This window comes from Camellia sinensis, chromosome 8 (assembly GCF_055761805.1).
Source record: "Camellia sinensis isolate YWXY chromosome 8, ASM5576180v1, whole genome shotgun sequence".
Classification (NCBI taxonomy): domain Eukaryota; kingdom Viridiplantae; phylum Streptophyta; class Magnoliopsida; order Ericales; family Theaceae; genus Camellia; species Camellia sinensis.
The window spans coordinates 158,297,329-158,311,286 of NC_138968.1; the positions used below are offsets into that span (position 1 = coordinate 158,297,329).

At 33.0% G+C, this 13,958-nt stretch overlaps 1 pseudogene; it reads right to left on the minus strand.

Annotated features, from left to right (window-relative positions):
* Nucleotides 1–12,062: 12,062 nt before the first annotated feature.
* Nucleotides 12,063–13,958, minus strand: part of LOC114263923 (protein DETOXIFICATION 40-like) — a 115,316-nt pseudogene continuing 113,420 nt past the window's right edge.

Genomic DNA, 13,958 nt, shown 5'->3' on the forward strand with positions numbered 1-13,958 from the left:
TTGAAAAAGAGTTTTGTATATGTTAGAAGCCTTAAAGCTCAATTTTGCTAAAAATATGGACTTTGCAAAAAAAAAAAAAAAAAAAAGTTTATGAAACTTACATGCATTGAGGTTTTGAACCCAATTTTGGTTAAATCCATGAGTTTTGAGCTAACGGTTTGTAAAGGATCATGTATTTATGTGTGTGGATAAGTTTTCTAAGTTTTTGAACAAGCCATGCATGAGTTTACCAGTGAAATTGCATGTTTGGAGCTCAAGACTCTATTTTGGAAACCCAAAATTTTTGTAGGTCGCTCGAGTGAAGGATTTGCCACTCGAGCGAACATTTCGAGCATCCAGTAGTTTTGCAGTCTATTACAGACTGCTCGAGCGACCACCTGGTGGCTCGAGCAAACCCTTTGTATTTTGTTGAACCCCTCGAGCGTAGGAGTTGTGGCTCGAACGTAGATTGAGACCAACCAGTACTTTTGCAGGCAGAGTGGTTCGCTCAAGCGACCAAGGGTGCGCTCGAGCGGCCAGGCCAAATTCAGCATATTTTTGAAAGACATTTTGTGTTCATATTTTTGTTCACATCCTTTCCTACTCATATTTGGAGATGAATTATGAGTGATTAAAGAGTATTAAGCTAAGAAATAACATGAGTAATAGAATTAGAAAATAAGAAACCAATGTCGCTAAGCCGTGATGGCCAAGTGCATGTGTAATGATAAGATATGTTTGTGTTATGTACTTTGTTGTTGTAGGTCAAGACTCGAAGATTGATTGACCGTTTACGGGAGCCCACTGTGAGTAACGTTATTGTAAAGATATGTCTATATGAATCATGTTCCAAATGTGATTTGATAAGTTATGATTTCTGAAATAATATTTGTTTACGTGAACAAATGTCCTATGTTTGAAATCTATTATGGCATCTATAGATAGTCCCAAGTCGTGGGAGATGGCATGTTAATGTGGGTCCATGACATATATGTGATTACGAGATCTCGTTAGTCACTTCATTGTGGTGATATGTGTTTAATTAGGGATGGCAATGGAGGTTAATGGGGTAGATATTAATTCTCCATCCCCATTTCCCTATTATTATTTTTCCACATTCCCCATTCCCTATTCCCCATGGGTACTACCCTTCCCATATCCTAATGGGTTTGGATTTTCTCCAACCCAACTTTTCTTTTTCTTTTCTTTTCTTTTTTTTTCCCCCAGTTCACAAGCAATTTTTTTTATTCAATCTTATTTTATTTTATTTGGCTCAATAACAAAATCAAATACACATTAATTAACATTGTCACATTATTCTTGTCAAATTTTATGTGTATTTAGAATTTTTTAAATTTATTTATAAAAATTCTATTCCTACAAAAAAATTTCATCTTTTTTAATTTTTTAATTTTATTTTATGTATCTCCTTCTCTTCTTTATTAATTGATCTTCGATAATCTGAAGGTAAGCTTTACTCTCGTTTTCGTCTTCTTCTTCTTCTTCTTCTTCTTTTAAATTTTTATTTACATTTATAGAATGAATTTTCTTGTTTCAATATCTCTGGCAATTGTTTTGTTGGATTTCTCTCTGATTTGATGGTAACCTTAGATTGAATTTCCCAATTTTCATCTTATCTAGTGATCACCTTAATTGAAATTTTGTAAATTTTTTTTTTCTTTCAATTTTCATGTTTTGGTTATGATTAATTACACGTTTTTTATCGATAGTCACAATCTTATCGCTGCTAGATTGTCGCTATCGCAAATTGCTGTTGCTGTAGTGAGAGGTTGAGAGAGAGTGAGAATTAGAACTCTAATGTTGTGTTTGGTTGGGGGATTTGGAGAAGGATTTGGAAAGGAAAATGGAAAAGGTAGGTGAAATCTAAATAAAACATGCCTATATTTCACATAGTTTCACACACCTTTTCCCTTTCCCTTTCTAAATCCTTCCCCAAATCCTCCAACCAAACACAGCATAATTGTAAACAGAGTAATGAAAACTAGGGATGGCAATGGATAACCTGCTCTGTGGGTATCTATGGAGACCCGACCCAGATATATGGGTTTTCCCATTTTTTCTTGTTCATCGGGTAGGGTAAGTGATATTCTTTAAATGAAAATAAAAATTAAAAGAAGAAGAAGAAGAAGATGGAAACGAGAGCAACAACTCACCATCAAATTATTGAAGATCAATTAATAGGGAGGAGAATGAGATACATAAAATTAAAAATTAAAAAAGAAGATGGAATTTTTTTGTAGGAATAGAATCTTTCTAAATAAATTAAAAAAATTCTAAATATACATAAAATTTGACAAGAATAATGTGACAATGTTAATTAATGTATACTTGTTGTTGAGCCAAATAAAATAAAATAAGATAAGATTGAATGTATATTTAGCTTTGGTTGTGAATCTTAAAAAAAAAAAAAAAAAATCAAGTTAGGTTGGTCCAAACCCATTAGGAGATGTGGAGGGTAGTACCTATAGGAAATGAGGAAAAATAATTATAGGGGAATGGAGACGGAAATTAATACATACCCCATTGACTCCCATTGTCATCCCTAGTGAAAACATATGAAGAAATTATTTTCCGATGTAAAAAAAAAGAAAAAGAAAAAAGACATGGGGAAATTAATGGGTATCCATCCCTGCGCCATCCCCAGTGGAGATTTAAAGAATATCACCTACCCTACCCAACGGATAAGAAAAAAAGGGGAAAACCCATGTATATAGATTGGGTCTCCATGGATACCCACAGGATAGGTTATCCATTGCCATCCCTATATTTAATCGGTATCCGAAACCGATTGCTCTAATTGGAAGACGATGTGTGATGTGTTATATGGGATGTATCATTATTATGTTCAGATATGAGAATGATTATGTTATGATCTGTTTTATGATTATGAAATGTTCGGAATTCGTTCACTAACCCCTTTACCTTAATGTTATTCAATGGGCTTTAGCTCACTATGTGTATATATATGTATAGGTGAGCATTATGGAGATCAAGTCTGAAGACTTTTGTTTGGATCTGTGTTCTGTTGTCAGCTAATCATTGTGCCTCATGTAGAGGTTCTGGAAGTGTCACGTGTTATAAGTTCTGGTTGTTTTTGTGTTCTGTTTGTTTTTGTTTGTTGTACTTAAGATGCTATAAGGTGCGTAGGTATAATGCAAGAATGACTTTTGGATATATATATATATATATAAAGTTTTAAATATTCTGTTTCATATAAGTCAGCACAGCTCATTGGACAATTATATTTATGTTGTTGCTTCTGCTAACCCCCTTATTTTGTGATTCTATTTCACAGGCCGTAGGTAATCTTAGGATTACTAGCCGGTTACGGCGCTAAACCTATAAGGACGGGCTTGGGTCGTGACATGTGGTCTGTGTGTGCGTATGAAACAAAGAGGAGGACGCCAATATTTACGCTTCCCTCCAAAACAAATTTCCTACCTTTAGCGATTAAATATTTATTTAGTCGGCAAAAAATAATTAATCAACGACTAAATTATTTAGTCAGCAAAGAGTTCCCGAATAAATAACCCTATTTTTTAGCGATGAAAGTTTTTTAGTCGGCAAAAGGCAGTGTACACCGACTAAAAGCAGAATTAGTAGCCTAAAATTTTGACAAGTGCTGACTAGAAACTGTTTAGTCGCCTATCGTGCATATTTTTAGCGACTAAATTTTGTTTTAGTCGCCAATAAGTATTATATGGCTACTAAAAAAATTTTAGTTGCTAAAATTCACAACATTGCCGACCAATAGGAAAATTAGTCGCTAAAGGTATAACTTTTGGTGACCAAAAATGTTTTAGTTGCCAAATTTTATCGCCAAAGATGCATTTTGTTGTACTGAATCCCCATAAGAAAAAATATTTGTTATGACTGATTTTTGAAAAAAAGTCAAAATTACGTCGCTAAAAGTACACCCTTAGCAACTCAAAGGAGTTGCTTAAGGTTCACCTTAGTGACGCACCAATAAGCTTATAAATTGATAAGGTGTAGACCATTGGCAACACACCACATCCATTGTGAATACAGGGATACAAAACAATGTATTTGTCCTTAATGTTATCAGTTAATAACATAGAAATGGCAATGCTTTTTTTCTTTACTTCATCAAAAAACAATGTCGTTCAGACACATATTTCAAATTCATCTAAAAAATATTAACCCCCAAATTCTTCCCCTAATCTCATTGTCCCTTCTCTTCATCTCTCTGTCTCTTTATGCAACTGTTATGATTAGTCTCTTTTCTCATGTTTGAAACCTTCTTACTTTTTCTTTTCACAAATCCAAAACATATTCAGCCTCAAAGAATGGAAATCATATAAGGACCACGCTAATTGGATTATAAATTCCAATTTTGATTAATCAAAGGAAAAAGGTAACCCTACATGGAAAATATGGTTCCCTTTAACTATCTTCTTGGAGGGTTAATTGAGACAATTATGCTAGGTTTTATTTATCGATGTTTTGGCAGTTTAAATCTGGCCATTATTAGAAAATAAATTAACCCTTTAGAAGTGACTCCTTCTCGTCTCCCCACTTATTCAACCTCTGTAGGACAATCTTCACTGTATTTAAATAAATTAAATTCTGTTGTGTACTAAACAACAATCAGAATATAAAGAAATAAAGGAAAGGAGAGAATTTGTTTGATTATAAAAATCAAACTCGAAATAAAAATAAATAAATAAAAAGAGATTTTATTTTGTTACAAAAACAAAATTAAAATATGATTTAAATAAATAATAATAACACTAAAAATAAATTAAATAACTTACTTGATTTAATTTGTTTGAATTATAATCTGATCAAGTCCAGTGTTTGACACTGTGTCCTTAAGACAAATTCGTCCTCTCCACGGTGCTTTCAGAATTTGGACGTCTATCTCCCAGGATAAAATGATCTACTACAAACAATAGCAGCACTACAAATTGTTTGCCTAACGAACACACTAAGTGTTTATACCCTCTCTGACAAAAAAATAATCCAGCAAAATGAAGAGGATGTTTGCAGAATTATGAAGGACGAAAATTAGAGTTCTCTAAATCCAAATGAGGGTTGTCCTATTTATAGATGGAATGGTGGCTCTAGGTTTTGAATTGAACATGTATGAAACATGTTGGTTTTGAATTCAAACAGATTTGAATCTGTTGGGTTACAATTCAAATAGATAACAAAAATGGGAAGGGCCTTGTTTGGGTGTACAGTAAATCCGGATCAGATTATTTTCGATTTAATACTGGAAATGCCCTGTTTGGATATACAGAAAAACCAAACCAGTTTAATTTGAATTCTGGATTTTATTTTACCAAAAATAAAATTAAATTCAAATGTTTTTGACCCAAAAAGATTAGTATTGGGCCGGATTAGCCCAACCCAACCTCACACCACGCACCCGCGACCAAGCCCAGGCCCAGGCCCAGCCCAGCTCGCCTGGACGGACGGACGGCGGCGCGCGCGCGTGTGTGTGGTGATTTTTGGGTCCAATGGGTCTAGCCCATTTTGCTTATAACCTCTCCCTCTAAAACACTTGGGTACCCCTTGGGGCACACCCCAAGTACCAAACCCAAGCCTTATAAACCCATTCAAAACCTCCCACCAAATCAATATGGGACAAGCCATTTTACAACATTAAGGAATTTCCACCAAAACTCCATTTCCATGGAGCACACTTTGGCTTCAATTTCTCATTCACTCGATAATGGTTTTGAGCAACCAAATATACCACGTGAATCACAACGCGGCATAGAACGCGTTACCACTTTGACCCGTGAAAATCGACGCACGGGGCCCACCTAAAAAATAGACCGAACTTAGGATAAAATTCTGGTTTTACCTAGAATTTATAACCATTTTCAACAATCCCCCACATGAATGGAATTTGATGACAACGGAAATGCAACAATATGCAGATTTATCGAAAGAGTATAAGTCGAAAATATCTTGCATCAGGATAGGTAGTTTTCGGCCTTGAACCTTCCCTAGTGATAACCTATCGGACTTACTAGCTAACCAATGGACGCGATGCCTTGAATTGTTCAGCCGTTTGTGTAAGCCAAGACAATAGATTTTACACAAAATATCTTCTAACACATCGTGGTTCTCACTGTTTTGTTCATTTTGGCCTTGAACGCTCCTGGTTTTCATGAATGTTTCTAGAGAATTTAGCATTTTCATTCTCATAGAACCGGCCCCAGTTCGACACTCATATAAGTGATTCTTATTGTGAGTATCTCCTTATACTCGTCTTGATCTTATGCCTTAATCAAGATATAAGTAATCATTAAAAGCAAAGTTTATCCTTATATCCCTGCAGACAACACATGTTACAGATATCACGCTCACCATAGGAATGGGTAGGAACTTAATCCTTTGGTGATTTCTGGCAAGCCATACGTAACTTAGTTGTCCCTTTGAACTTAGTTCTTGGGATCTCCAGTCATATAAGTAGGGTTACCATTATGACGACTCTTATGTAATAGGCTTTAATCCCATCCCCTTTGATGAACTATACACTAGCTCTTTTATCAAACCTTTTGTTAACGGATCCGCAATATTCTCTTTAGATTTTATATAATCTATTGAGATTATTCCGTTTGACAACAATTGCCTTACGGTATTATGTCGACGACGAATATGTCGTGACTTACCGTTATACATATGATTCGGTGCCCTGCCTATTGCAGATTGACTATCACAATGAATGCAAATAGCTGGCACAGGTTTTGGCCACATTGGAATGTCTTCTAAGAAGTGACGAAGCCATTCTGCTTCTTCTCCTACTTTGTCTAAAGCAATAAACTCAGATTCCATTGTGGATCGTGCGGTGCAAGTTTGTTTCGTGGATTTCCAAGAAACAGCAGCGCCTCCTAGAGTAAAGACATATCCACTAGTGGATTTTGAATCTTTAGTATCCGATATCCAATTGGCATCACAATAACCTTCAAGTACTGTTGGATATCGAGTAAAGTTCAAACCATGATCACGGGTGAATCTTAGATATCTAAGAACCAGAATGATCGTTTTCCAATGGTCTTCTCCGGGGTTACTAGTGTACCTACTCAATTTACTGATAGCATAAGTTATATCAGGACGAGTACAATTCATTAGGTACATTAGGCTTCCAATAATTTGGGAGTATTTTAACTGAGACACTGTATCACCTTTATTTTCCAATAAATGAAGACTGATGTCTACAGGTGTTCTAGCTAAATTCAAATCATCCTTGATAAATTTATCAAGAATTTTCTCAATATAATGAGATTGAGATAATGCATATCTGTCAGATGTTTTAATAATTTTCATTCCTAATATAACATCTGCAACCCCCATATCTTTCATATCAAATCTTTTAAGCATCTGCATAGTTGATTTGATCATGTTTTGACTGCTTCCAAAGATAAGCATGTCATCCACTTAAAGACAAACTATGACATATCCTTCGTCAGTGTTTTTAACATAGACGCATTTGTCACATTCGTTTATCTTAAACCCATTAGTAAGCATTGCATGATCAAATTTTTCATGCCATTGCTTAGGTGCTTGTTTTAATCCATAAAGGGATTTTACAAATCAACAAACTTTTTTTTCTTGCCTTGATACTACAAACCCTTCGGGTTGCTCCATATAGATCTCTTCATTTAGATCACCGTTTAAGAAAGCTGTCTTGACATCCATTTGATATATTTCTAAATTAAACAACGCTGCTATAGAGATAAGCATGCGAATGGATGTTATTCTTGTCAAAGGGGAATATGTGTCAAAATAGTCCAGACCTTCCTTTTGTCTGTAACCTTTAACTACATGTCTTGCTTTATACTTGTCAATTGAACCATCTGCTTTTATTTTTCTCTTGAATATCCATTTATATCTAAGAGGTTTAGAACCTGGTGGAAGATCCACCAATTCCCAAGTATGATTTTGCATAATGGATTCAATTTCATTATTAATAGCCACTTTCCACAAAGGTGCTTCCGGACCTGTCATTGTTGCCTTAAAGCTTTGAGGTTCATTTTCTAACAGGTATGTCAGAAAATCTGGACCAAAGGATTTTGATGTTCTCGCTCTCTTACGTCGTCTTGGTTCATCATTAGTTAAAGCCTGTTGGTCGAGACCATTACTAGTCTCTTGTGTTTTGATTGTCATTAGTCTCTTGACTTTGTGTACAATCATAAGTTATTTTCTGTGAACTTAATTCCTGTCCTTTCTTGTAAGGAAAGACATGTTCAAAAAACACAGTATTTCTTGACTCTATAATAGTGTTCACATTTATATCAGGTATTTCTGATTTATAAGTCAGAAACTGATATGCACTACTATTCTGAGCATAACTAATAAACACACAGTCTACTGTTTTTGGTCAAATCTTAGTCTTTTTAGGAACAGGAACTTCAACTTTTGCCAAACACCCCCACACTTTTAAGTATTTGTAGGAAGGCAGTCGACCTTTCCCCAATTCATAAGGAGTGCTGTTGGTTTTCTTGTGGGGTATTCTATTAAGAACATAATTAGCAGACAATATTGCTTTCCCCCACAAGTTCTGTGGTAAGCCTGAACTTAGTAACATGGCATTCATCATTTCTTTGAGGGTTCTATTCTTCCTTTCAGCAATTTTATTTTGCCGTGGAGAATAAGGGGCTGTAGTTTGGTGAATAATGTCATGTTGTGCACAAAATTCATTTAATGGTGCATCATATTCACCACCCCTATCACTTCTAATATAAATCAATGAATTTCAAAACAAATTCAAGAAAAAACCAAAATAATTATGACTACTCAAGTCAGAATTAATGTTTTGACAAAATCATATCCTCATAAAAAATTTACCTAAGAATCAAACAATTCAAAAACCCATTTCATTGTATACATTCTTGTAACTCAATAACAAATAAATGTCACTGTCATAAAAATATTTGTGACAGAAGAAAATTAAATTATCTCAACTAATGCAAGAGATACACCCCCATATTAATAAAATGGTTCATGGTTTAACAAATTCTACTACGCAAGTAAAATAATTATTAATGACATCTCATGTCACATAATTCAAAATAAACTAAAAATCAACATAAAAGATTTCTTAAATTTACTTTCCAATTAAATGGAACGATATAACTACATACATTTTCATGATTAAATTTCTCTGATGTTTAAACACCCATTCAAAATTGATTGGAAAAACTCAAATTAATCAACATATCAATTTAACATTCCAAATCACATGAAATTTTTGTTAAGAAATAACTTGAGTTGACATCATACATGCATATCAAACGCATCAACTGAAAATAATGAATTAACAAAATAAATTAATTCATGCATGATCCCAAAATTTGCATCATGAAATAAAAAGATTCTCAACTCATAAATAAAATTCAATCGTTTTGAATTTTAAACTCCAAAATGACAAAACATACCTTCATTTAATAAGTTTGATTTGTACATAAATAAACTAATTAAATTTGCATGCAAAAGTCCTTGTGAATATATATATATATATATATTATTCCGACTCATATGCAGAAACTATTCACGACTACAGATCCACACACAGAAATGTAAAAATGATTAAAAAAACCAATAAAGAAACTAAACTTGCCACAAAGGTTTCTTTGTAATAAAAATGAAATTTGTTTGTAAATTAATATTTTACTCCAGAAACAAATTCTCCCATGTACTACGATAAAGTCAAAAGAACTATGATAAATTAACAAAATTAATTTTCTAGTTACTAAAACCAGAAAATAAATTATAACATAAAATAATTTTATTTTCCTTGTTATTTAAACTAGTAAAATAAAATACCGAAATAATATCTGATTACAAAAAATCAGAAAACAAACCACAAATTAATTTTCTAGTTACTAAAATCAGAAAATAAATTATAACACAAAATCATTTTTTTTTCCTTGTTACTAAAACTAGAAAATACTATAATTTTATTTTCCTTGTTACTGAAACTTGAAAGTAAAATACCACAAAACTATCTGATTACAAAAATTAAAAAAAACACTAAATAATTTTCTAGTTACCAAAACCAGAAAATAAATTAAAACACAAAATAATTTTATTTTCTTTGTTACTAATTCTAGAAAATAATATAATTTTATTTTCCTTGTTACTAAAACTAGAAAAATAAAATACCAAAATAATTTTCTGTAACACCAAATAATATTCTGCAATTGTTAATGACACCAGTATATTACTACTAGTTGTCAAAGAAAATAGACAGTATATTACTACTATCTGTTAAATAGCATAAATCACTATTTGTTTTTCCAACCAGAATATTACTTTGAAAACACAGAAAATTAAATACAATGAAGATACCAAAAACAAAATACGGGTTCTGTCTTAAGATTGTAGGACAATCTTCACTGTATTTAAATAAATTAAATTCTGTTGTGTACTAAACAACAACCAGAATATAAAGAAATAAAGGAAATGAGAGAATTTGTTTGATTACAAAAATCAAACTCGAAATAAAAATAAATAAATAAAAACAGATTTTATTTTGTTACAAAAACAAAATTAAAATATGATTTAAATAAATAATAATAACACTAAAAATAAATTAAATAACTTACTTGATTTAATTTGTTTGAATTTTAATTTGATCAAGTCCAGTGTTTGACACTGTGTCTTTAAGACAGATTCGTCCTCTCCCGCTTTCAAAATTTTGACGTCTATCTCCCAGGATAAAATGATCTACTACAAACAATAGCAGCACTACAAATTGTTTGCCTAATGAACACACTAAGTGTTTATACTCTCTCTGACAAGAAAATAATGCAGTAAAATGAAGAGGATGTTTGCAGAATTATGAAGGACGAAAATTAGAGTTCTCTAAATCCAAATGAGGGTTGTCCTATTTATAGATGAAATGGTGGCTCTAGGTTTTGAATTGAACAGGTATGAAACCGTTGGTTTTGAATTCAAACAGATTTGAATCTGTTGGGTTACAATTCAAACAGATAACAAAAACGGGAAGGGCCTTGTTTGGGTGTACAGTAAATCCGGATCAGATTATTTCCGGTTTAATACGGGAAGGGCCCTGTTTGGATGTACAGAAAAACCAAACCAGTTTAATTTGAATTCTGAATTTTATTTTACCAAAAATAAAATTAAATTCAAATATTTTTGACTCAAAAAGAACCAAACCAGTTTAATTTGAATTCTGGATTTTATTTTACCAAAAATAAAATTAAATTCAAATGTTTTTGACCCAAAAAGATTAGTATTGGGCCGAACAAACCCAACCTAACCTCACACCACCCAGCCCGTCGGACGGATGGCGGTTGTGGCAGCGTGCAAGCGCGTGTGGTGATTTTTGGGTCCAATGGGTCTAGTCCATAACTTCTCCCTCTAAAACACTTGGGTACCCCTTGGGGCACACTCGAAGTACTAAACCCAAGCCTTATAAACCCATTCAAAACCTCCCACCAAATCAATATGGGACAAGCCATTTTACAACCTTAAGGAATTTCCACCAAAACTCCATTTCCATGGAGCACACTTTGGCTTCAATTTCCCATTCACTCGGTAATGGTTTTGAGCAGCCAAATATACCACGTGAATCACAACGTGTTACCACTTTGACCCGTGAAAATCGACGCACGGGGCCCACCAAAAAAATAGACCGAACTTAGGATAAAATTCTGATTTTACCCAGAATTTATAACTATTTCCAACAACCTCTTCCTAGCATCATCCACTTGCACTTTCAATTCAAATTGAAACTATAAATATTACTTTTATTGGCTTTTTACAGGAATTTTTACTTTTAATCGTTACAAGTTTGATGCATTTGATTTGTTGTGGTTCACCAAAAAAGAAAAAAAAAATTCACGGAAAAAAAAAAGAAGAAGAAGACTTTTTTGGATTTTTTTTCACTTCATGGCACATGAAAATTAAAAGTGGTTGTGTCATCAAAAGCTTCAAGCGTTTTTAGCTAATGCTTTTCTCTATACTGCTTAAACCAAAAAAAATAAATAAAAAATAAAATCGTGACGATAAGAAATTTAAGAACAATTTAGGATAGGAGTCTAGCAACTCAGATTACCTCTTTATTCCAGTCGGTTCCGACTGTGACCCAAATCAAGATTAGGATTTGCATAACTGTGCCTCCTAGCATTCCTGTCCATATTCCCTACACCCACCACAAATAGAGTGTTCAGAAAAAATGATTTTAACAAATTCAGAAAATAAAATGTGTTGATTAATTTATTGTTGATATTATCTATACTACATCAAATTTAAATTTATACTATATATTTTACTTTTTAAATAATTTAAAGAAGAAGGATAAACAACAATCCAAATCTGGATTGCACACTATTGTTTGGGTAGTGTAGCCCATCATGGATTCACCTTAATAATTTGAATCATTTATTTTTACAAATATTTGTTTACATATCATTCATATAAAAATTTAATTCATCAAAATAATGGACCACAAATGCAATTTTGAAATTAGGCCATTTTTTTTTTTTAAAAACAAACATAATAAAATTATATGACTATTATTATTGAATCAATATATATATATATATTGGATAACTCATACAGATGGACCACCAATGTGATTTATTTATTTATTTATTTATTTTTTGGGTTTACCTCCAACTATGTAATAACAGCCCACATTAACGTATGCCACGAACGATTGCCATCCACAACCCACAGCCACACCTTCATCATGGTTCACATATATATATTTGTCTCAAGTTTAGCACCGAATTACCAGAAGAGAATGAAATTTAAAAAAAAAAAAAAAAACACTCACACATTTGTTTGATGTCCATCAATTAAATAGTTTTTATTTATTTATTTATTGTGGGGATGAAGTATTGCTATTTTAGTTATAGGAAAGATATTTACAAAAAAATTAATGTGTAATTCAGATTCATTTTGGGAAGTTGAAAAGTTGATTAAAAGCTTTTTCAGTAAATGTCATTTCAAAAAATTTCATTTTGATTACATGCAACCAAACTTTTTCAATAAACATCATTTCAAAAATTCAAATTCATTTTGATTCACACTGAATAAGTACACTTCGAATTTGTTTGGGAAATGAGTTGGTTTTTTGGCTTTTTTATTTTTTTTAGCTATTTTAGCCTGGAGTTAAAAAGTCTCGTTTGGGAAGGGTTTTTGATTTTTTTTGAGAGAAAGAATCTAATGATTATGGATTGGATGTGATTTTTGTTTTATTAGGCTAAAAAGGCTATTTTGTTTTTTGTGGTTAAAATAGCCAAAAAAAAAACCCCCCAAACTTGGTTTCTCAAACGAAGCCTTAACTATTTTGAAAAGCAACCGTGATACATACCCCCAGTGGAAGTCGCACCCCCAGTGAGGTGCCGCGCCCCCACTGGCCGAAACCCAAAAAAAAAAAAAAAAAAAAAAAACAGTTTTTTTTTGGTCCAATTATCACTACAAGAATTAACACTTTTGGCAACAAAAAAATTGGTCGCTAAAAGTCTATTTTTGGTCGGCAAAAGTTATCCGCGACCAATTTTTTTTGTCGCTAGTTTGGTCGCCAATTGAGGGTCGGCAAAAGTAATTCGCGACCAAAATTTTCGTTGGTCGGGAAAAGTTACATTTGCCGACTAAATTTTTGGTCGCTAAATATTTATTTACTGCGACTAATCCATTTTGTCGCTAAAATATTTTGGTCGCGAAAAGTTGCCTTTTACCGACCAAATTTCTTAGTCGCCAATTGTCACATTTCGCGACCAAAAATTAGTTTGGTCGCCAATTGTGACATTTCGCGACCAAAAATTTTGGTCGCCAATTGTGACATTTTGCGACCAAAATTAGTTTGGTCGCCAATTGTAGCATTTCGCGACCAAAAATTTTGGTCGCCAATTGTGACATTTCGCGACCAAAATTAGTTTGGTCGCCAATTATCACATTCCTCGACTAAAAATTTTGGTCGCCAATTGTGACATTCTGCGACCAAAATT